Genomic DNA, 21,801 nt, shown 5'->3' with positions numbered 1-21,801 from the left:
CTGGAGTGTGGGGTAGTGGGCTGGGAGAGGCCTATAAAATGGCCCTGTGGAGATAGACTGGGAATAACTCCACAAAGTTTTCTCAGCTAATAATCCAAAAGATGTCTTTGTTTTGTTTTCCTCCCCACTAGCTGCCAGCCCTGCAAACTCAACCTGGGATCTGAGTGTCAAGCTGGGTTCTTTCTGGCTCATATATATCAACAAAAATAATTAAGATTCTGCAGGCCAGAGTCTTCCCTTTGTTTACACTTGTGCAACCCATTATCTTCACATTCTGCCCTCAGTAACACCTACCCAAGCCCATTGCATAGCACTACTGAAGGCAGAAAAACTTTGCAATTTGAACTGTCCTAGATTCTCAAAGATATTAAGGCTCCTAATGTCTATTGAAATCAATGGACAGTGATCTTTGAACATCTGGGCTTTCACTAATAAATCTGATATTCAAAGCAGAACAGCCATGTGATCCAAGCCATTAGCATGCCCAGGAGGAGTTTTGCAGTTGCATATGGGGCTTGATTTTGCCACCCTAACTAAAGCTGTATAGTACTTTTACTTTGCAAGGAGTCACACTGATTTCAATAGATTATTAAAATAGGCAGAACTGGATTCCAGTTAAACCAGCAATGGCTCCTAGGGCGTATTATACTTGGAAATCTGCTTGAACCCAATGGGAACTGCACCCCAGCTCCTCCTGCTCCCTGACTATCATCTAATGCCTGTACCATCCAGAGAGGAAAATCCACTGCTTTGCCCCCTTTCATTCAAAAGCTTGATATGCTCTATAATGTGCTGCACAGGCCCGTTGAGCATGTCTCCCATGTGGGATTTCACCCCAGAAGTCTTAGCTGCAATAATATATTGTTGCAGTGCAATATTAATGAGTATAAGACAAATGTTACCAAGGTTTGCTTCTCCATCTTGTAAATATGATAGTGATCTTTTCTCCCCTAGAAATGATGCTTTTTTAATTTGGTACATAGACCCAGTAGTAATGAGCATTACAGAAATGTGGGAAGAGATATTTGAGAGACAAGGTGGGTGCACTAATATCTTTTATTGGACCAACTTTTGTTGCTGAGAGAGACAAGGTTTAGAGCTCAACGTTGTTCTTCAAGTCTGATGGCCTCTTAGAGAGATACTGTCTTCATCAGCCAGTGGATCCAACTGGCATACTTTAAAAGCTAGGCTGAGATTTTTGCAAAGATAAGAGTTTCAGACACTAATTTCCCATAGAATTAATCCCATGAATGACTCCACCGTGATATGCAGTATGAATAGACATTAATGAGGTGAGACTTGGAAGACCATGTATAAAAAGTTATGTGCTAGCTAGCAGTCTGATCCCAAATTAGAGTAAGAGAAAGCATTGATTTGAATGGGAATTGGATGCCGAAACTAGGTAGGCAGCTTTGAAAAAGCTCAACCCTAAACTCATAAATTCTGTTCAAAGCACTCTGTGTAATTTGTTGACACTAAAGTAAAACTAAGCTTTGCCTGCCTTGTATCTAGAACATTCCAGTCGAAACAATGTTGAATAAAGTAGCACTGAGAAGAATTCCTGACAACTATCCTCAAGAGCCACTTCAGTTCCTAGCTCTCCTAAAGTTCAGGTTGAATATGACAGCTCTGAGTTAAGTGTATAGTTATGTTGTAAAAAAAGGGACCTGCTCATATTGCCAGGTTTGAAGGTTACCTTGTTGTCTGAAACAGTAGCGCGATATTATTGCTAGGTCATGTCCTTCTCCCACAGTGTGCAAAATCCTCTTCCAATAGATGCAGTTGACTCTTCAAAGAAACAAAATGCTTCCCAGGGCTAGAAGACAGGGGTTTGCTTTCTATTTTCTCTAATCTGGTATCAGGCTGTTAGCTAGCACATAATAGGCTCTTTTAAAATGTGTTCTTATGAGTCTCACCATAATAGTGTTGGGTTTTTTTTGAGTTCTGCATGTTGGGATGGAGTCATTCATGTTATTGTTCTTGAAAGCATTCCATCTGTCATGATTATATTTAACCCTATGTTTATTGGTACTACTATGCTGTTATAGGGCCAGTCCCAATGCCACAAACAATTAAGCAAGTGGGTCTCCTCACGTGGGTAACTTCATTGGGTCTCTTCATGTAAGTAAAGCTATTCATTTGCTTAAGTATTTGTAGGACTAGGCTATCACAGGGCAAGCTGACCCCTTAAGAGGGGTTCAGAGTCCAACTCTGGACCTTTTCTGGACCAGTCAGTCAAGAACCAAAGCTTTCTGTGATTTGTTATCCAGATTGACCATGGAGCTGTAGGCTGGGTTGCAAGGTATGCTGGGAAAGGAGTGAGTTTCCTTTTCCCCGGTTAGAAAGACCTGCGAAGAGTAAAGACCTGTTGTGGGGACATACATACCCTCTCCTTAAGTAGTCCTGTGTGCTCTTCCTCCTGTGCAGCAGCAAGCTCTGTCTCTCCAGACAAAAAGCCTGAGAGGACAATGAAGAAGCAGGTAAATAGAAAGGTGAGGAGCAAACCAGGGAGAGGTGTGGCCTACAGAGGGACTGGAAAACGAACAGCATGATGGAAGTCACGTTTGTTTTTAGAAGTTCATTGGACTTCTGTTTACCCCAGAAGGGTTTGGGTTTTGTTTTGTTTTTTTGTTTAGCCAGTTTGTTTAGTACTAAACCAACAAGGGGAAAATCTGGCAGTGGCTGCACCCAGTGATAGAAAGCCTCCATAGACTTATTGTGTTGGCTGCTTTGTGTCTCAATCAGAGATGACTACAGCTTGTCATAAAATTATTATTTGATCACTAGTGCATCTGAAACTTCTAATATTAAGGTGCTAGAGTTAAGTTTTTAACTCAGAAAAAAGAAACTTGTGCTAAATTACATGGAAATGTGGTAGGGTTATAATACAGGCAAGTCTTGCTACTAACCAATGTCATTGTGATGACTTTTATTTGCCACAAATATCTATTTGCCTTTTTAAATGGCTTTATTTGAATGTGCTCACTTTCTCCAAATAGCAGGAATGTTCACCAACACAACAAAATTTAAGCCAATATTGCAGCTTATTTCCATGCTATTCGAATGGGTCCTGCAGGGGAAAAAATTCTGCTAGTGCAGGATGGAAGCAAACTGTTCTTTGCTGTGATGCACTGCAGCCTTCATCTAGAGTAAGCCAGATAGCAGAAAAGTGACTTAGCTGCACAAAGCTTCCCATTACCTCTGGGCAAGACCCCAATATCAAAGGGGCAGAGAACTCTTTGTGGATGGAAGAGTGCCTTCTAACTACCACAAAATAGATTTCATTTGAGAACCAAAAATGTCTATGGAAATAGACTCACGGCTACACTTCTTATTTCCAGCCTATGCTATAATTAAAGGTGTAGATTCTCTCTCATTTTCTTCTGCTTCACTTTATCCCACCCCCATCTTACCAAAGAATTAATGCACATATAATACCTATTTCCACTTAACCTATGCTACAGACAGTCATCATTTAAACCCATTAATACTTATTATTATACCATGACAGATAGCTTACTTAACTTTCCAGACCTGTTAATACAGTATCTTTCACAAGTCACTTTAAAGATTAGAAGTGACAAATGTAATGTCTATTACTGTATGCAGTGTTGTAGCCGTGTTGGTCCCAGGATATTAGAAATAAAAGTGGGTGAGGTAAATCTTTTATTGGACCAGCTTCTGTTGGAGACAGAGAAAAGTTTGAGCTTATACAGACCTGTTCTTCAGGTCTGGTTGAAGAAGAGCTCTGCATGAGCTCAAACATTTGTCTATTGGGTCAACTTCTGTTGGAGAGAGAAAGTATCACCGCACCCACCTTGGTTAAAATGACAGTAGTAGACAGACAAGGAGAAGGTATCTAATTCTGTGTTAATAGTTGTGGTGCATGTATATAATGTTTTGGGCCAGAGCCTCAACTCATGTACATTGGCATAGCTCCATTGAAGTCCCCGGGGGATCTGGCCCTCTATTTGGATATGAGTCTGCATAAAGTGCTATTTATTTGTATGCATTAGATCGCTCTGTGCTACAATGTTCTTTAGCTAATGCCCCGGGGGAAAAATTAGACTAATCTAATTTAGAAAAGTTTAAAATATTCTAGTCTTTTGAGACTGATCTTGCATCAGGGTAAATCATGAGTTGCTGAAATGAAGGTAACAGGATTACATCAGTGTAAGTGAGATCAGATTTGGACCCATTGCCTTCAGTTGTGTTAATCCTGACTTTTAGGTTGATCTAACAGAGAATAGAATGAAGCCTTCGGTGTTTTCAAAAGACCATAATGCATGTAACTTACTCTCTCCAGTCAAGACTCTTTCATGTTTTCCTCAAACCTCTTCTTTTACAATGTCCAAGCCATTAGAAAGACCCTTCCTACCCCCGTGTTTAGCAACAGTAATAAGTGGCATTATTTCTTGCTGAAAATATAGTTGGGGTCTAAAAACCTTTATAGCAAATCCATGCTACATAGTTATGATCTCCACTATGCTGAGACATTACAAATATTACATTTGCAATATAAAGTATAAGGAAAACTATAACCCCAAGACTTTCTTGGGCAGCTTTTTTTGGTTCAGAAAGATGTAGCAATAGCTATGTATGTAATATAGTTTAACAATCTTAACTATTCCAGACAGGAAAAGTTTTTTGTCAAAGTCTGACAGTTTAAACTCTAAAGCTTCAGCAAAACTTTTAAACTTTTAAACTTTGAACCTGTTTGAACTTCATTTGATTTATGAATTATTAAAATGTACCATTGAAATTCACCGTCTTTATTTTCATCTAGTAAAGATTTTTGTTTAAAAGCGGCAGATGAAGAGTGAGGTCTCGGCAAATGCAGGCTGAGGAGATTATAGTGGCTGTTTTTTTTTTATCAAAGCAACATTCCTCTCAGCTGTATAAAACAAAACCCTAGTAAAATATTTAGAAATGGAAGAGATAAAGGACAAAAAGTGGTGTATACAATGTGTGAGGACATGGATGTTAAACTGGAAAGCTGGATTAGAGAAGACTTTCAAAATTATAAATTAATTGTTTAACTCTTTCTTAATATTGTGCTGTGTTTCCACATGTAAGGATTAAGAGGGGCATCCCCAGGTTAACAGCGCCTTTAACATTAAGTGGAGGGCAGCGGGGTGGAGGAAGGCATTACTTCAGCAAGTTTCTCTGAGAGGAAACAAATCTGTGGAAAAGGAAATGCCTTGAATGGCTCCCAGAGTCTGAGCTCTTATGCCAGATATAATTAATTATATCTCCCAAGTTACCAAGGACCTACTTAAATCAAAGCATTAAAACTATATAGGTATAGAGCACTATAAAGTATGAGCTTTATTGATCAGTGCTGCAGTATAGGCGTATTCAGAACAATACTGATTAAATTCCTCAAGTTCTCTTGCAGAATGCAGAAGGCTCAGTGCAAAGCTAGAGATGGAATCTGTTGGGGAAGAAGAATCCAGAGGCAGTATTTCAAAGAGTCATTATAATCTTCTTGAAAGAGTCTGCCACAGTATAGGGTATATGTAGAGCATAGTGTGCCTGAGTACGGTATGTGTGTATTCATAACCTATGTTTGAATGAATCTTTACAGATGTGCTATTTATCTGTGTATTTGGATCATGACTGTACATTGACAATTCCTTGTCAGTAGTATAAAGGAGAAATAAACAGAAGAAAAAGGATTTTGAACCCCTTTAGTGAGATGGGAGTTCAGTTTCACTATGATGCCTCGTAAATTCTTTGGGGCGATTCCTGGGGCTAGTCCAGGTGAAGGTATCCGTGTCACTGGTGAGGAGAATAGCTGATTCAGGAGCGTGCGGTAAGAGTAGGATGGTAACATGCGATTCTTCGCTCTCCTGCTGAGCTATGGTATCGTTCAGAAGTAAGCATTCAGCAGCTGTTCCAGCCCTCCTGTACATATTCCAGCAAATGCTGTCACAAGGCAATCACATTAATAAGACCAAAGGTAAAAGGGATAAAGCACACGGGAGAAACTGAATGAAACAAGAGCCGTATGAACACTGAAATACCAAAACTTGGCAAATGTATGTCAACAACGTAAGTTACAACCAAGCTTCTGAACTTGTAGTGAGAGGAAGAGAAAACAAAAGTAATAATGAGGAAAAATTGGGTGAAAAGGGAGGCCAAAAATAATGTTCTCCTCAACCTGAGCATGCAGCCATCATAATAACCCGTGCAGTATGCAGCTTCTTAACAAGGTTTTAGGATGGGGAGAAATGAAATACTTGAGTCTTTCTCTAACAAGGTGTTTTTGGTCTGGTGTCTGTGGCTTGTTTAATTCCTTGTCCAGGATGAATTTGCCTTGCAACATAGGAAAAAGGCACAGAGATTTTATCAAGTTTGATAGATGTGAGAAAATCAAGACTATTCATTTATGACCTGTTTGGGATTGCAGTGGGACTAATCATATAAGTAGATGCTACGCAATGTGAGTAAGGATTGAAGAACTGGGACCTCTACTGATATATTTTTAAGTCCTTGTACAGAGTACTTCAACTTAGCTGAATGTCAACTTGTTTATGAATGGCTGTTTTTAGAATAGGGTTATTTGACACTTGAGCGATACCTGTACAACCCTGAAATGTCAAAACATTTTACAGGTTTTCCATTATCAATATAAGTGTAGGGCCTAACTCCAGAACATGAAGTCAGGCCAAGTAGTGCTGGCACTAGTAGTCCACTGAGTTCAGTGGACAACAACTCATGTGAATTATGGTTGCAATTCCCAAATTAAACACACAGTACAGAATCCTGCTCAGTCTGTGGACACAGAAGTGAAATCACTGTCGCTTTGTGGTACAGGACAATGATTCCAAACTGGTGGTTCTACCCCAGCAGCCACAGAGCATTGCAGTCTCCACAAAGGCACACAGGTGGCAGTCCACATGCATGATGCTACATAAATCTCATGGCTATATACTTGGCTTGGTTGAGATTCAGTGGCCTGTGACTGCTATAATACTTCAATCTATGGGTTGTAGCAGTGGCTGCGTGGGAGCACAGTCTTTAACGACAGTATTTTAATTGTCCTTCCATATGATTCAAGACATCCACTATCTCTTTTGGACACAGAACAATAAAAGCCTGCAGGGAATAATTTTTGCCTCCCTCCCTTTTAATTTTGTAAAGAAACTAAACAATATAGTGTTGCTAGAGAACCCCCAGTTTCGGAACAGCTGGTCTGGGGAAACCACAGGCATCACAGCAACAATATACAGAGCAACCTGGAGTTAGTGCTGCCTGCGAAATGTGCTTTCTTATGTCGGCTATAGAATCTCAAATGATGAGATGCATTAGGGCAATGGTAACTAAAGTAAAAACGGATGCACCCTTTGTTTTAAACAAAAGCAGAAGGAAAGATAAACATTAAATAACCATTATACTATCTCAGGCGCATGGAAACCATTTCAATCTTTAACACTTACATGTAAAAGAATGGAAAAAGCAGAAGACTGCTACCCTTTGAATCAAAGCACTTATAGCAGGAATGAATTATTATTGTTACAATACATTTTGAAGGCAGCTCCATTTTAATCGGACACATGGTAACTAATGAACAGGAGTAAAAAAGGGTGCCTGGGTGACATTGCCACAATTTTCTGTGTATATGTTCAATGCTCCCCCCCCCGCCAACACACACACACAAAAGCTCTCATATTAATGCCTTTCATAAAAAGACTGGTGTGCCACTCACACAGGGTGAAACTTATGGGATGTCAGCTTAATGGAGACTTCCAAGTTTGCAGTGACTTGGACTGGTTTACTGAATAAAGAGTATCTGCTTATGGCAGGAAAGTCCTCCATCTTCTGTGCAATCATAACATCTGGGAGCTGTCTACAGAGATTTAACACATTTTTATTGGGAGGAGGGGAAGAAAATAATTGGCACTTAGGTCTCTATTCATCCTTTCAATTTCAGGTACAGAATAAAATTTCTTCTGGTGCATTGACCATGTTGGAGGACTTTGAATAGAAATGTAGAAAGTGGCCCAAGTGAAGAGCAGTGTAAACTGTGTATTTGTTGATTAAAAGCTAGTCCCTAAGCAGGAAAGGACCAGACATAGAAAAATGAAGTTTTGCAGGATGATTCTCCATTAAATTAATAAAAAATATTCAGAGATCAGAGTTGGCAAATATCTCGAGATACTCATAGTGCTATGTCATGGCTGCATTCAAAGATACAGGAAACAATGGAATCCATATCTCATGAGTGACATGATCACATCTCTGACTATAAGGGTTGAGGATAAAAGTATCACCAGTGTACCGTAGGTACCATTGTAATCAGGCACTTTAAATTCTGATACCAAAAGTAGTTCTATGAGCAGGGGTTAGAAAACATCATAAGCACATTGAATAAGCTACGTTATTGGTTTTAAAGATGGAAACTTGCCTGACAAGCGGGCTTTTCAAAGCTCTCGCAGACATCGGTATCTTTATATTATCCTTGCAATCTATTTTGGGTCTCAAGAATTTGGTGCATGACTTGGAGAGCTGTCTCATCGCTGGATGTGATCTAATCAGTCCTCACACACTAAGGAGGGGCTGGCCTGATCTGTAGCTGAATAGGAGATCTTCATGGAAAAGCCTCCAGGCCTTCGGAAAGTAGTTTTGATGATTAAAGATTCGATTTTTACTGGTGCTGGGTGCTGTTAGCTTCCTTTGACATTGGTGAGAGTTGAGGGCACACAGCAGTATCAAGTCTTCAGGATGGTCATCATGAAAAGGGGAGGAGAAAGGAAGCATGGGTCAGCTTAAAAATATCAGTTGACTGAAAAATGACCATTGCCATCCATTACAACATGGTGCAAATGTTTATACTTCAAATTAAGCAGGGTTACAAATTCCTCGTGATTTCTAGGCCGCCTTTGCTTGACAGAAGAACGAAGCATGTTGCAGGCTGTCATGTTCTTTTGCTTGCTCTGTAACTGTGTTGTCTGCAAGCTCTTTGGAGTGGGGACTGTCACTTACTATGTCTTTGTACAGCACAGTGGGTCCACAAGCCAGTGGGCATATAGGCACTACCAAAGTAAAAGTGTTCTTTCATTATCATTCACACCTTCAACAAAAAGATAGCCTATTCAGACTTAGGTGCCTAATGTCAGGCACTTAAATCTGTAGCTAACTTTAGGCACCCAACTGTGAAAATGTTGCCCTCTTTGTGGCCCGAGTCTAAGAAACGATCTCTGTTCTGTCTGTGTACAGCACCCAGCACAATGGTCCATTCAGAGGTGCTGGAACTAAGGGTGTGGGGGGTGCTGCAGCACCCTCAGCTTGAAGTGGATTCTATTATAGACAGGGTGTACCGTTTGGTTCAATGCCTCTCAGCACCCCCAACTACACAAATTTTTCCAGCACCCCTGAGTCCATGACTAGGGCTCCTAGCTGCTACAGTAATGCAAATGTCTAATAACAGAAGATAGTGTCAATGGCCAGACGTTCAGAGGTTGCCGAACACCTATAATTCCTATTTTCTTCAGTGAGCTGGGAAGGCTCAGGGCCTTTGAAAAATAAGGCCAGGTGCTTAAACAGGCATTTGGATGCCTAACCATACACATCTAGGCTTGACATTTTTTGGCCAAACATCCTCCTTCCCCTTCCCCCCCCCACCCCCCCGCCCCAGGCATTCAAAATATTCACACTGAAGTGGACCAGTTTCTCCTAACACTTGTAGCATTTGGCAAACAGCAGCAGCACAGAACATCCTGTCCAATTGTTTCCAAGAGCAAGTGAAAATTCACTGAAGTTGCAATACAGAAGGTGGGTATTTCTCCTCCCCCCGCTCCCCCCAAGTATGCAGTGAGTGTGTGTTTTCAAGAAGTGTGTGTTTTGGATGAGGCAGAGCATCAGCTGCCTGGTATCAGTGTTCTGGCTCCGGCTGGGCGGGATGGAGGCTGAGCAGAGCCAGGCTCGGGAGGGTCAAGTACAGGTTGCTGAGCAGGAAAGAGGCGGGGGAGGGGAGGATTGGGTCACTCCTCTTTCTCTTTTTTTCTACACTGTGTAGGGAATGTTGGGACTATTCCATCAGTGTGGTATGTCTGTATAAACATCATTAGCCTCTATGAGCTGACACACTATAGATTTTCATTTCTTCTTACAAATCGCTCCTCTCCACAATAAAAATACCATGGATATTAGACAGAATGTTAGAAGAAAAGATGGAGATGTTTATTCTCATTCCCTTTGATCTCTAGTAGAGCAAGGAATGGACACCACATAGTAATACCACAAGAGACAAAGGAGAGCAAGCAAGTCAATATTGGCTGGTGGGAGGTGGGGGGGGGGGGGCGAGGGAGAGGGAATGTCTTATTGCTTCACTCAAACTATTGGTTGTGTTGTTAATATAGGTTGGGAGGCATGGTCACTTGACTCATGGTAGAATCCTAGGAATGATGTAATGAACTGTTCCAGGGAGAAGTGAATCAGGTAGTGCAAAGCAGGACTGGCAATAATTTACGTAGGGCATTAACCTGCCCTTATGTAAGTATGTCAGGGTAGTGTGCGTGAGCAGGGATTGTTTGCAGCTAGCATGTAGAGTTGAGAATTTTAGGAAAAACCTCTTAATTCCCCAAACTCCTGCATTTCCCTCTCTTTACACTGCACACTCACTTGTGCCCCTACAGTTTGTTCAGCTTCCTATGGGCCCAGAGTAGTTTTCTCCCTGCCTCTCTTCCTTAGAAGCAGTTATGTAAATCTTCAGGGAGACCCACTGGGAAACTTCCCTCACTCATTTTCACATCCCTTCTGTCCTGACAGCAAAACAATAGCTTACAACTGTTACTGGCAGAGTCGTTTCATTTTTAGTTTGACCCCTTTGATGGCTCTATATTACTCCCTTCCCCCCGTTTATTTTTTATTTTGATGTTCAACTCTGATTTTTTTGTTTAAGTCAACAGGACTTGATTCAGCTCCATGGAAATCAATGAGACTTTTGCTGGTGGTTGCAATGGCCCTCTTCTAATTTAAGCAAAGTATTGTTTTAGCATGATATACACCACTTTAAAAATAAGACTACCCTTTCTTTTGTCCTGTTAGTCCCTATCAAGCTTATGCTTGCTTACCTCAATCTCTCTTCAAGGGAGAAATTGCTCACAGCACACGGCCCAATCTTCTGCTTAAATCCTTAAACACAAGACTTAAGTAATGACTAAGCCCTCCATTTTGGGGACAGTTTTGCCCCGGGAGTCCACCTATGCCAAAAACTTCCCCATGTCCTTCTGCATTTTTATTTACTTTACTGGCTTGCTGAGTCCAACACATGGAGTCATCATCACTTTAGAAACTATTTCAGCCTTTGTGAGCTTCAAGGCCAAGTAGATGGAGACCCTGGCTCAGTTTCTTATTTTGAAAAAACTCAAAAGGGGTCATCTGCATGACCAGGAACTTCTGCCCAGCATAGGCTGGCAACCACTGAAGTAAACTCAGGCCCTTAAGGCCTCTTACACTTGCAAGCCTGTCTAAGGAGGAGCCATTTCAAACCTTTACCCAACAGAATCTGACTAATGGGTTCCAGGGTACCGTATGCAGCTTTAGTCACTGGTAACCAGCAGTTTGGAAAGTTTTCTTGGTAATCCGCCATTTTTTTGGCAACACTTTTCTTCACAGAAACATTTTCCCTGTTTTAAAACTCCCCTTTCCTAAACTCCAGAAGAGGAGCATAGTGCAGCATGCTTCTCCTTACTTGAGGTAACCCTGTCCATTTGTTCACCAGCTCAGTAGCACTAGATCGTGTCAGAACACCCAACTCATTCCTCCCACATGCGGTAATTAATCATCTAAGGCACAATCACGGGTCTTTATTTAGCTTTTTAAACTGTTCTTACTCATGCAAACTGGAGTCATTGCTAGTCTGATAGCAGGAAGACTGAGTGAGAAATGAAGACTTGCTCTTATATAAGGCTATATATATATATATATATATATTGCCAGGGTGCTGTGCAGTGGCAGGTCCATGCCAAACAGATAATAGGCCCTTACCCCCAAAGGAATGCAGACACAGAAGTTAGACAAAACAGAAACAAGAAGATAAAATGCACATTGTGGAGCATGGCCAACAGAGTTAGAGCATTTAGAGAAAAACTGGGGTTTACATATAAGGTGGGGGCTGTACCACAAAAGACAAAATTGGGCTAGATTCTGCTCTTTGTAAATCTGGAGTTACTTCATGGACTTTAATGGAATGACACCAGGGTAACTGATTTACACTCCGGTAACTGAGGGCAGACTTTTGCCTATATGGAATGGACGATGGGAAATTCAGGGCTAGAGTGGAGCTGCGCCACTTTGCAACTGTTGAGGCATTGGCCCTCACTCTTTAAAATGCTTAGCCTGAGATTCTGCTTTGTGCTTCTTATGGCGTGTCTACCCTGCAGCTAGGAGGTGCAATTCCCAGCGTGGGTAGATGTATGTGCGCTAGCATGCTAAAAATAGCCGTGTGGCTGCAGTGGCTCAGGCTAACCACATGAGTACGTACCTACGGTCTCAGATGGGGTTATACTTGGGTGGCCAGCCTGAGCCACCACCCATGATGCCGTGCTCACATGCTACTTTTCACATGCTAACTTGGACAGAACTAGTGTATGCACCTATATCGGAGCTGGGAATTATCTTACAGCTGCAGTATAGATATGGCCTTGCAGGGCAGCACAGAACTTGCAGTCCAGCGGGAAGTGGGTCAGAAGCGGTTGTAAGCCACTTTTGCACCCTCATTTCTGCGCTGTTCCATGGGCCAGAGCAGCCTCTGCGGTAATTCAGACATTGTTGAGGGAGGGATTTTATTTTATGCCTCCTCAGGCTACCCGGTGGACAGCTGTACTGCCTGGAATTTCTGCAGTGTTACATGCTGATCCCACCACACTCCCTGCACCAGTGTTTACAAGGAATTTTTGGAGGATAGCCCATGGTTGTCATCCTCAGTTTCTACACCGGTGCATTTCTCCCCTGGCTGATTCTGGGGCTTTTAGATCCCTTTTACCTGGTGTAGAGGGGCTGGCTCTGGAGTGAAAATCTCACCCTGGGTACTTTATGCTGCTCTGCTGGCAAATTATGGCCTTAAAACCAGTGTAGCTGACCCTGGGAGGTTTGCCCCAGTCCTCCAGTGATGTAAAGCTGTTGCAGCGCCTAACTCAACTCAGTCAATGCTGCTAGTGTAAGGAGTACAGCTGAACTGTCCCTGTGTCCCATTGAGCTCTGGCTGCCCTTGAGCCCAGCCTGGAGCAGGTTGAGGAAGGAGGAAGCTCAGTATGCACTTCTTGGTTATACTTCATAATCTGGGTCTTGTTCTTTCATGTCTAAAGTAAAAACTCTGACACATTATGTAATAACAAAGCGTGGGCTCTTGAGGCCCTTGGTCATTTGACCTTAAAGGACTAACTTTTGAGGTTTGGACTCTGTCCTTATTCAAGCAAAACTCCTCTTATTGCTGCAACTGATGGAGCCTCCATCTCCTGTCGATGATGAATTTTTCTTGTCTTGCTCAGACTGAGAGTGACTCCGAATTTGGGACAGTCTCAGTGAGAGGACTATTGGGTGAAAAAATTAAGTTTTTTTAAAATGATGGGACTAATAAATTACACATTAAAGAAACATATCCATTCATAAGTTGGGATGCTGGAGCTGTCTTCTCCTCTGACAGCGCCAGTAGCTTCATTGCATTATGAGTGGCATTAAATGTGCCACAGTCAACTGATTTGAACATTCTTAGGGCTTGATATGGTGCCAAATGTCCAAAACCTGACAGCAGTGAGTGAATGCCATCTTTCTGGGGCAGCTAATCCTCACTATTGTCACTGAAGTTGACTAAATACCTAAAGAAATAACTTTTGCCTGTGTTCACCTCCCCCCTTTCCTTTTGCATTCAGGTCATTGAATGGTCTAGTGAGTGAGTTTACAGATGGGGATATATCCAGAGAGAGTAAATGCTAAGAGAATATAAGTGGAGAGCAAATTTTGAATTCATCCTGGTCAGCATTCACACTAGAAATATGACAGGTTTCAGAGTAACAGCCGTGTTAGTCTGTACTCGCAAAAAGAAAAGGAGGACTTGTGGCACCTTAGAGACTAACCAATTTATTTGAGCATAAGCTGTAGCTCACGAAAGCTTATGCCCAAATAGATTGGTTAGTCTCTAAGGTGCCACTAGAAATATGGTTATAAAGGTTACACTCATCTAAGTCATGCACTATTGTTTCTGTTCCCTATGTGTCTAGTCAAAAATAACCTGCTTAAATTTTGAATATCACATATCGAATACATACAATAAACTGTGTGACCATTCTATAGGCCAACATTTGTTTAAAAAAAATTGTTTTTTAAAAATCAGTGAATAAATTTGAACAATAAGGCCATCTGAGAAAATAACTTTTCTGATGATTCTTGAACAGAAAATAAGCAAGTCCATGAGATACAAGCACTATGAATTCTTTGCTTAACTCTCTAATCCTTATCTTGATTAAGCAACACTTCTTGAGGGGTATTGAGCACTCTCTGATGCTGGCTTTGGCTTTCAGCAAATGATATTTTTGTCCACATTTCTTTATACTGGTGTGAGTTCCAATACAGGAAAACACATCAATACTATAAATATACTATAAATCATGACTTCAGTAGGGGTTCCTCATGTAGAGCATCTACTACAGATTTAGGCCCTAAATGAGGAAGTGCTAGTTGATCCTCCTGAAAAGGTCACAAATGTGAACTGGACAGCCAAAAGTCTTCTAGAGAGACTTATTGTGGTGACTAGTAAATTAATTGCAAATAACTGAAAAGGTGTTTCCCGAGTCTACTTATCACCCTGGCTATACATAATTTAAAAAATTATTAAATATGATGATGATAAGAGGAGAGAAACTCTCAATGGATACAGTCCTGCACATTACTATTAACTCTAGATAACTAAAGTATCAGCTTCACTGATCATAAACTACACAATATTTACACATTACCAGATATTTTTACTTAGTCACTTTAATGTTTTATTTATTTGTCTGTTTCCTGATTACCAATTTATAAACTAGTATTGGGCTGCTTTTTCCTGATGCTTTTACTCTTGTTTTGTTTCAATTGTTAAGTTGTTTTGCAAAAGGAAGCATCAGTCTTGCCTGTGCATAACTTTATTCCCACAAGTACTCCCATTGACTTCACTAAAGTGAAATCCTCCCCTTTGCCTTTGTAACTGCCATGCCTGAACTGTTATCCTATGTTGTACTTTTGTACGGTATTTGCCTGAGTTAGAGCCCAAATCCTGCCAATGCTTACTACTGGACAGAAGCCTCATTTGCACGAGTCAGTTGTACGGCTTCAACTATAGTGGGATAGTTAAAGTGATATAAATCTCCTAGCGCGGATGCATTTATATCGCTATAAAAAGTCTTCATATTGATATAGCTATTCCTGTACTGGTGTAACAGCATTCATGGCTTATTTGGATTTCTTAGCTGTGTACAGAAATAAGCTGTAAGAAGCACACTTACAAATACAACATGTTTTTAAAAATGGTTGTGTGGAACAGCTCTTACTTAGTTCAATAGAATTTAAGTGACGGGCTGGCTCCTGCAAACCATTACCCATGTAAGTAGTCCCTATTCATGCACAGAGTCCCATGAAGTTAATAGGAGTTGAGGGGCCCCATCACCACACAAAGCGAGTTGCGGCATTCAAGTGTCAGTGTGAAAAGGCTCTATTTCCTGTTGCACTCTTTACCTAAAATTGTGCTTCAAAAATGTGTCAGTGCACTTGTGCCTGCAACTAAGAGGTGCTGTATATTTAGATGGAACCTTTGAAAACCTTAGTCCACAGTGCTGTGTATCCTGGCGCTTCAGAGCCAGCAGAGGGAGCACAGGTTAACTCTCACACTGTACTCTCACAGCTGAACTGACATCATGAGCAACGGTAGTGCAGAACTAAAGAAGCAGTGACTGATGCCATGTTAAGTACAAGTTCCATTAAGAACAAAAGGAATGGGCGCAAAAATCAGTGTCTGCTGTACAGAAATGGACAAAACTAGTTAGGAAATATGTTCTCTTCTAGAATCCAAGAAGAGATTAATACTACGAACAAGGGAGAGGACACAAAATTCAAACTGTTCATAGAACTTAAGGCCAGAAGAGCCCATTACAATCATCTAGTCTGACTTTCTGTATAACACAGGCCATAAACCTCATTAGCTACAACAAAATCCTTTGACAATGCCCCTTTATACTGCTAAAACATCTTACGTTCATCTCCGTTTATATCAAATGCAGACCATAGGAATACATTAGTTGGCACGCTTCATTCACAAATGAAATAATTTTTTTATAAGGGAAAAATTGGAAAAGAGAAATTACACCTCTAAAAGTAAATATGTGCCAAGCAACACTATACAGTAGCATTGGAGCTACAGAAATTTTCTCCTATCCCAACTATAGGTCAGTAGTGAAAGTATGTGATACCAATGTGTGTTGTTTGCAGTTGGTCACTTCTAAAATAACTTATATTTATACACTTACTCTCTCTCTCCCACCCACCCTATGCTTTTTGCAGCTGGCACACCTCCAATTAACAGACTTTTGGCTGGAAGATGCTATTATGATTTTTTCTTTCTTCTCATCTTGCGGGCATGGGGAGCAGTACAGTGTCGGTATTCATTCCTGTCCATGGCTTGTTCCTCCATGAAACCCAGCCTGGTCATGTCCCTGTGTATGATGTCCTGCATCTAGTTGATGGCTGGCCTCTGTCTGACTGACCTTGACTACTTTGCATTAGTTTCTTTGGCATCCTATCATCTGTTTGTCTTCTATGGTGGCCCCACCACTGTAACCTTTATGGTTGTAGCCAGTCCCATATCTGACTGTCATCCTACTCTCCTCCTAACTTCTTTGTTTGTCTTGGAATAATTTCTCTTATGACAAATGATTATTTACTACAACATAAATGAACCACTCTTAAGGTTAAGGTATTAAATTCTGCTACATTTTTTTCTTAGTAGCAATTGCTATATTACGTTTTGCATAGAACTTACTCTCATCACTTTTGTCTTGCCTCCTCAGAGAAGTCCTAATCCTTCATGCATTGAAGTTCAGACAAAGCAGGCACAGAATAAAAAGCATTATAAAAAAGAAGATATAATTCCTGCTAGTGGCAAACCTCCCATTGACGTCACAAGATTTTCTCAAGCATAGACCTCACGAATGGGCTTACTATTATTTTTAGGAGTAACAGTAATAGTAGCAGTAGCAACCACTTTATGGAGGTTTCTCATTTTGTTTCACTGCCAGATTCAGTGGGTTAATAACAGACATTGTTCCCATCAAGTTTCCTGTCTGAGACATTGTCTGGGCTGCTGGCTGCAACCTGCTTGAACAATTCAGGAGTTGGCACAGCTGTGGAGCATGGCTGAGTAATTATTCATTTCGTAGAGCAACAAACAGTCTCATTTTTTTACTTTGCTTTCTTTTAGAATTAATATTTCAATCCTCTCTAGTCCTGCTTTGCCCCTTCTCTTGGTTAAACATTGTCACTCTGCTTCTATTGAAAGCAGATATGTGACCACCTACTTTACTTGCACTCAGAGGTAACCTCTCTCCTCATCTTGTGCTTTCCTCAAATGGCAGGCAAGCGGGGCTCAGGCAACAGAATAAGCATACAACCACATGGGGAAGGAAATAGCACAAGAATTGGCTCTTTCCCGGTTTCCTACCAAGCTGAAATCAGAAAATGTCAGAGGGTAAAGAGGAAGAAATAGCTCGTCATACTGATCCAAGTGTTAAAGGCGTACCTCTCAATGTTCCAATTATCCAGTGTGTGACAATAGCCATAAAAAGTGTGTGATTATATGACCAAAATGTGGAATACGTGTGTAGACTGATCAATCATGTAAGTGCCTGTACCAGGATTAGTGGTAGCATTTTAGCACAGGTTCTTGTTGGGAGATTGATGGAATACGCACTAGAGACTGATACAAGCTTTAATTACATACCAAATACGTATACTTATTAATATAACCAGGCAACCTATAGAAAGAAAAGCAGTGTTAGCTCTCAGAACTCTAGGAATACTTACGTCCCCCTAAGAGTTGTGGAAAACAAAGATAAAGCTCTTTCAATGGAGTTTGGCAGAGAACAGGTCACAAAACAGTAGATGCTGTTTCAGGACTTGGAGGAACCCAATATTTAGGGAACTAGGTTATATCTATTATACTTCTCCTTTATGTAACTATTCAGATGCATAACCATATTAGCACGTGTTCTGTGGCCATAATAAGTTTTATACCTGCCCATGATCTATATGTGGCATTCTGGCTCTCCATAATCTTACTTCTGATCATTGACTTAGGCACTTGTGTCAATCAATTTTTTAATAGACGGCATTGATGTATATGATTTAACTGGCTGGCAACTAAATTACCAAATAGTGCACAAGCCTCCAAACTGGCCCCCTGTTTCATGATAACTTCTGCAAGCTTGCAGTGTACCTGTCTTTCTGTAGTCAATTATTGGTTATATAGAATGAGACGGCAAAATTCCTGACCTAAGGGTAGGCCCTTGGGCCCTGTTTGGTTCACTTAAGCTTATGCTAAGGAGTCATTTTATCACACTAGGTCTCCCACAAATAAAACAGGCCTTTTGTCATAGCAAATCCTACCAACATTTCAGTCTCTGCATTTTAATAAAGTAGCTATGCTGTGTGTTTGTGTGTGTGTGTATAATAAATAAATCCCTCTTAAAACATTCATTCAAATATTTTGCTGTTGATGAAAACTTGATAAACTATTAGTTTTTTTTAAAGGTGAGACTCTCTGAATAATTAATTAAAATAAGCAGAAATAAAATTAAACCATTACAATCAATCAATATAATTATAAACCATTAATATTTCTCCATCCCTTCCCCCCTTCCCCACCCCTCTCACTTGTGCCTACCCTCTGTTAATTACAAAACCAACTTTTCCTTTCTTATCTCTGCTCTTCCATGAGGGAAATATTAAGGGGGAATAAAACCTAAATGTTATCAGCTGATGCACAAATGCCCCAGTCCCGCAAAGTACTTATGCATGTGCTTAACTTTGAGCACGCGAGCAGCCCTTTTGAAGTCACTAGAACTGCTCAGATGCTTACAGCTAAACATATGTTTACATGCTTTCCTAGACTGGGGCCAAAGTTGTTAGTTTTATCCAGTCAATTTCCTCAGCCAAACTCAGATAAGAGTAGCCAGAAAAGGAAAATTGAGGGTGGGTGAGGAAAAGAACAGAACAAAGCATTCTTCTCAGGTAGTAGCTGGGTGGTGCTGATTGCTATCAGCTTAGGCTGCAGTGGTTGCTCCATTCTTGAACATTCCTTGTCTGAGGAAGGCTGGATCAGGAGATGACAACAGGGCAACGAAGGTTCCCTTGTGCTCTTTCCTAGCCTACATGCACCTATCAAGTAATGACTAGGATCCAGGACTTTCTACAGTTACATGAAGAAATCTGTGGCTCGTAGCCTGTAACCAGCTTGGTTGAAGCTGTAACTTGGAACAAAAAATAAAAGCAAAGGGAAGGGACAGACTTCTTAATGCAGAACCAACAAAAAAGAAGCTGCCCATGTGTTTACACTGAGGTTTAGGCTTTTTCAGGCCTTAGGATAATATCCAGGCTATATGACAGTCCCCATTCCAAAGTTTTTCTGAATTTCCCCCAAACAATATTAACTCAAACACAACACAACCTTGAAAGCAGTCTTGGAACTTATCTGAATGTCCAGTTCTCAAAACAAGATTTCAATATGCGTCATGTCCCTCCTTGGGTTACTTTGACTAAGGGTGACCCCCTCCCCTGGAATTCCAGGTTACAGTTCATTAGTCCATAACAGCTTGCTTCTTTAACAGTCTCTCTTCCACAGGTAGGCCAGGTCTGTCAGGTCCATAGCCGTGACCATGTGTAACTGATGTCATTTAGGTGTGTGCTAAGACCCCACACTGTTCCTCAGATGTTCTTGTCAACTACTGGAAATGGCCCACCTTGATTATCACTACAAAAGGTTTTTTCAGCCCCCGCTGTCCTGCTGGCAATAACTCACCTTAAGTGATCACTCTCGTTACAGTGTGTATGGTAACACCCATTGTTTCATGTTCTCTGTGTATATAAATCTCCCCACTGTATTTTCCACTGAATGCATCTGATGAAGTGAGCTGTAGCTCATGAAAGCTTATGCTCAAATAAATTTGTTAGTCTCTGAGGTGCCACAAGTACTCCTTTTCTTTTTGTGAATACAGACTAACATGGCTGCTACTCTGAAATAATTTATTTTGATAGAGTCCACTGAATGCATCCGATGAAGTGAGCTGTAGCTCATGAAAGCTTATGCTCAAATAAATTTGTTAGTCTCTAAGGTGCCACAAGTACTCCTTTTCTTTTTGCATTTATTTTGATGCAATTTTTGTGTCTCAAGGCAGAAGTGGAATGAACTAGACCTGATCTTTAGGTGCAATCAGAAAGCTGAATGACATCAACTGCCAGCTTATAATTACACACACAAAATTGTGCCCACAGCTATTTTCAACCACAAAACTTCAGGGACAAAGAGGAAAACCAGTCTGAGGCCTTATCAAAATAGGATCCTAAAGATGCAGGTTCAGGCGAAGGGTTGGTTGGTTCTTATCCAAACTGCTTCATTCATCCCTAGTTTGGCTTGCTTTTTGTTTTTGTACTAGAATAGAGCAGGTAGGATGATATCAGAAAAGATATACTCTAGGAGCACCCAGATAGAGTGATCCAAAGTTTTAACAGTAAAGGCATGGGTGGCGCGTGAACTGCTGGCTGGGAGAGGCTAGCCCCCAGCCCTGCTCCTTCTGCCTGAGCCCCCCATTCTGCACCCCCCACCGGAGCCCAGAGTCCGCCACCCCCGTGGCTGCCAACCCCCACCCCAGGCTAGCCCCCCCCGGCTGCCAACCCCCACCCCAGCCCCGGAGTGCTGGGAAGGCAAGTGGCACCACAGCCCCAACCCCAGAGGGCGGGAGGACAGTGGCCTAGCCCTAGCTGGGGCCATCGCACAGGGGGAGCCATAGAGTTGGAAGCAGGAGGGAGTCTGGGGGCAGAGTGTGGGTGGGGCCACACCTGGCTGTTTGGGGAGGCACAGCCTTCTTCAGCCTACATTACCCACCGCCCATGAATGAAGGGGAGTAAACACTGGAAGAAACTACCAAGGGAAGTGATGGGTGTCTTCAGATCAAGACTGAAAGGTATGGTTTAGCAAAACACAAGTTATTGGGGTCAATTCAGGGGTAACTGGGTGAAATATAATGGCCTGTGATATATAGGAGGTCAGACTACGGTCTAATGGTCTCTTCTGGCCTTAACATCTCAGTATCTAAGAGTACTAGCCTATCAGAAATAAGGAATAATTTCTCTGGCTGAATGAGATCCCAAAGTGCAGTAATACTGTCTAAAAATGGCTAAGTGGGGTTCCCTGTTTACTCTCTCAGTAGCTTCCCTAATTTGCTCAGTTCAGTAGTTGAAGGTTGGCTTTTCTAAATGTGAGGCCTATAAACTGAACCCAGGACCTGGAAATCAAGCTGTGTATCTTAATTACTAGTGAAAATGTAATAGAGAGAATTTTAATTGTCTTCTATAAGAAATTAGTTGACAGTTATGCTCATGTTGTGTGCACCAGAATAGCATTTTTCTCACTCTCCTAGCGCTCTGCAGAGCTGTCAGCAGTAGAATCTTGTTTACAGTCAATAAAGTATGACTTGAAGACGCGCAAGGAGCAAATAGTTTGAGTAAGAATGTTTATAATTTTATATAGTCACTATTTTGACCATTTTACTG

General features: G+C 41.3%; 1 protein-coding gene across 1 annotated transcript in view; it reads left to right on the top strand.

Annotated features, from left to right (window-relative positions):
* The first annotated feature begins 9,698 nt into the window (after positions 1-9,698).
* Positions 9,699-21,801, top strand: part of LOC311515700 (uncharacterized protein) — a 148,960-nt gene continuing 136,857 nt past the window's right edge. The window contains exon 1 of the mRNA XM_084618942.1: positions 9,699-9,777. The gene's annotated coding sequence lies outside the window, so the exon portion shown is untranslated. The remainder of the gene's footprint in view (positions 9,778-21,801) is intronic.

This window comes from Lepidochelys olivacea (genome assembly GCF_965140295.1).
Source record: "Lepidochelys olivacea isolate rLepOli2 genome assembly, chromosome: 2".
In the NCBI taxonomy this organism is placed as follows: Eukaryota; Metazoa; Chordata; order Testudines; family Cheloniidae; genus Lepidochelys; species Lepidochelys olivacea.
The sequence above is the reverse complement of the archived record's forward strand: the minus strand, read 5'-3'. Positions and strand labels throughout refer to the sequence as shown.